Genomic DNA, 3,505 nt, shown 5'->3' with positions numbered 1-3,505 from the left:
TTGTCCAGGACCCCGCCACAGGGCGAGGCGCTTACTGGCGGACTCGACCTCCCCCCCTGCACTCAAGAACTTCCGCGATGGCCCCTAGCACGGTTTGTATGAAAAGCTCAGTACCTGCCTCCGATAGGTGCACTCCGTCCGCAGCGTATAATTCCGGTCTTAACGTTTGTATTAACTTGTGCCTTATGGTACATATGCTTGATTTCTTGAGGATGTCCGCCACTGACTGATTTAACCTTTTCACTGACTTATTCACCGCCTTTGGAGGCGCGCCCGTGCCCATACCTGCCTCGGAATTACTTCGGACCATAGCAAGATCGCATTCGGCAACATATTCCTGATTGCTGCTAAAACAGTGAACAATAACTCTTTTACGCCCCTCCTTCCCACCGGGATCATGTCATTGCCTCCAGAATGTAGCACTAATAGGTCGGGGTGGGCATGCCTCAGCTCATGGCCGCCCGCAAATCATTCGGGGAGTCGGCTAAATGTTGTCCACCTATCCCCACCCAATGATGGTCAAATCCTTGTGCCTCCCGCACTTTTCGTGCAATTTCGTGAAGACTAGCCCCGCCCTGCGAATAAAAGAGTGGCTGCACCAGCATATTTGGAGTCTTTGAAACGTGGTACCTAGGGCAAATTTGAGAGGGAAAACAGTCAACACTACCTGAGTACGATAGGGGAGGCACGCTGCGACACTCAAACTAATTGCGGGCGAACGTAACGCTCATAACACGCTGACTTCCAACGACCTAATCTCTTAATAGTTTCTTCTGGGAGCCCCAGGCCTGGCGCTGTAGTTTCTGCCCGATACGGAATGAGTGGGATGTGAAATCTGTTGAATCTACTCCCAGTTTTGTCAATGCCAGCTAGCACACCCTTGTGAACTGAAATCTGATGAGGGGTAAACCGTCTCTATGCAACAGAACTCTGTTGTGTCCACCTTGTGGCCTGTTTTGCAAAAATTCCCTTGTTATTCTCACCGGACAGTATGTCACCCCGTCTACCATGCCTAATTGCAACCATATACCTTTACCCAATGGGTCTGTCTTTGATCTCCGGACCCTGACTCTCAGGACGTCCCCTGCTACAATCAAGTCTTCGCACCGTATGCCCCCTTCCCTATCCGCCTTAGAGGCAGGGAGCAATTCAGAAATCCTGAGAGCCCCACAAAAAGCAGGAACGTACGCTACTCTGAATAACTGAGTTTCGTATGGGGAGAAGCAAATCTTGGGCAGAGTCTCCAGGATATTTACCAGCCTGCTCACGTCTATGGGTCTTCTTGAATCCTTCGCCCCCGGGGTTAGACGTTCCCATCCTTTCACAGCTCTCCTCACTCTCTGATCCTTTGTTGGGTCTGCCACCCCCCTTAAACCAGCATAGAATGCCATTGCCGACAGTTGTCTTTTCATCATCGCTACTGATTTCCCGCTAGCCCTCTGATGCACTATAAAGCCCAAGACACTCAAGGGTGAAAATGACTCAACTAAACCCGCCCCTTTTAAGTAGTCTTGGTATAACTGCCACGACCTCTCATACATACTCTTGGTCTTGGGGGCCAGGGATGCTGTTATCAACTCAGGGGCTGCGGGGCACCAAGCTTCCATAGCCCTGCCGGGAAGTTCGTCATCTCTCTGTCTGCTTGCGTCCAGTGTGTGCGGAATTCTGCCAACTTAAAACGGGACAAGGCGTCAGCGGCTTGATTGTCTATCCCAGGAACATGCCTAGCAGTAAAATATACATTGCGACGCAGACATTGCAACACTAGTTCTTTCAACAGGCGCAGCACCCAAGTGCAAGTTGCTCTCTGGTTGTTAATTACCATCACCACTGACATGCTGTCCTACCAGAAAACAATGTGCCTGTTTGCGAGCATATCTCCCCACAAGTGCAATGCCACAACTATGGGAAACAGTTCTAAGAAGGTAACATTGCGTGTCAAACAATGTCGTGCCCATTCCTCTGGCCAATGCTGCATGCACCACTTGTGACCTAAAACTGCCCTAAAGCCTACGCTGCCTGCCGCATATGTGAACAATTCTGGCTCAGCATTAGAGGAACTCGGCCTTTGCCATATCACAGACCCATTAAAGTTCTCTAGGAAGTCCTTCCAAATGTTCAAGTCATTCCTCACCTCTGCAGACAGCCTGACTCTACAGTGTTTTGCGCGAAGTCCTGACATTGCCCTTGCTATGCTCCTAGAGAAGGCCCTGCCCATCGATATGACTCTCAAGGCAAAGTTCAATTGTCCTACCAAGACTTGCAGCTGGTGTAATGTGACCTTCCTTGACCCCAAACAGGTGTCAATTGCAGCCTTGAAGGCAGACACCTTTGACCTGGGGAGCCTACATACCCCTTCTCTAGTATCAATTTCGATGCCTAGGAATATTAAACAAGTAGTTGGCCCTTCCGTCTTCTCTGCTGCCAGTGGTACCCCCAGGGCTTTTGCCAGGTGCTGGAAGCCCAGCAGGGCCTTCCTTCATGACTGCGAGCCCTGAGGTCCCAGGAACAAAAAATCGTCTAGGTAGTGTACCACCGCACGGGATTTGTCTGTAGTAAGGAATTGTTCCACTGCCCATTCTAAAAACCTGGCAAAAGACTCAAATACCGCGCAAGCGATTGAACAGCTCATAGGCATGCAAAGGTCAATTAAATAATCTCCTCTGAAGGTGAAACCCAAGAACTTGGTATCCGCGGGGTGCACTGGCAGGAGCCTAAATGCCGCCTCGATTTCGGACTTGGCCATTAAGGCCCCTTCCCCCATGTCCTGTAACTTTTGGATTGCAGTGTCAAACCTTGTATAACGCAAAGTGCATAGTTCTGGATCAAGCTTGTCATTGACGGATAGACCTGGGGGGCTTGACAAATTATGTATCAGGCGTAACTTCCCTTTCTATTTTTTGGGTACTAACCCCAGAGGAGAGCAAACCAGATCAGGCTTTGGCAATTGTCTGAAGGGACCCGCCACCCTCCCCAAGGCAACTTCTTTCCTTATTTTTTTTTCTGCTGCTTCCATGTTCTGCAGGACTGAGCTTTGATTTCGCGGGGGGACATTGGTGGGGGTGGCTGAGGACGGTATACGGAAACCAGACATAAAACCATTGTGTAGAAACTGAGCATCTTGTAACTTTTCGTACTTGCTGAGGAGGTGTGTTAGCACGTGTGTCTTAATGGGTGTTGGCAGATCTCTTGGATGTTTGAGGGGGCCGCCCTTTAGCTGCAGCATGGGCCGGCTGCTCCCTTGGTCTCCCTGACTTCTTAAAGCATTTGACCTCTGGGTGGGACGGACCCCCACAGAAGGAGCAGCAATGCTTGTATCTGCACGAAGTCCCTCTGGTGCACTCATTCTTATTATACAGCCTGCAGGCCTGCTTTTTATCTCCTGCCCCCCTGTCGCTCCGAAAGGACTGATTGTGATAAGGGTAACTAGTCTTGGTCACAGGCACCGTGGAATAAAACACTGCATGCCATACATTAATCTCTCGTTGGTCCCATGCTATCTCTG

This window comes from Lissotriton vulgaris, chromosome 2_1 (genome assembly GCF_964263255.1).
Source record: "Lissotriton vulgaris chromosome 2_1, aLisVul1.2, whole genome shotgun sequence".
NCBI lineage: Eukaryota > Metazoa > Chordata > Amphibia > Caudata > Salamandridae > Lissotriton > Lissotriton vulgaris.
This window is presented reverse-complemented; position numbering follows the sequence as displayed.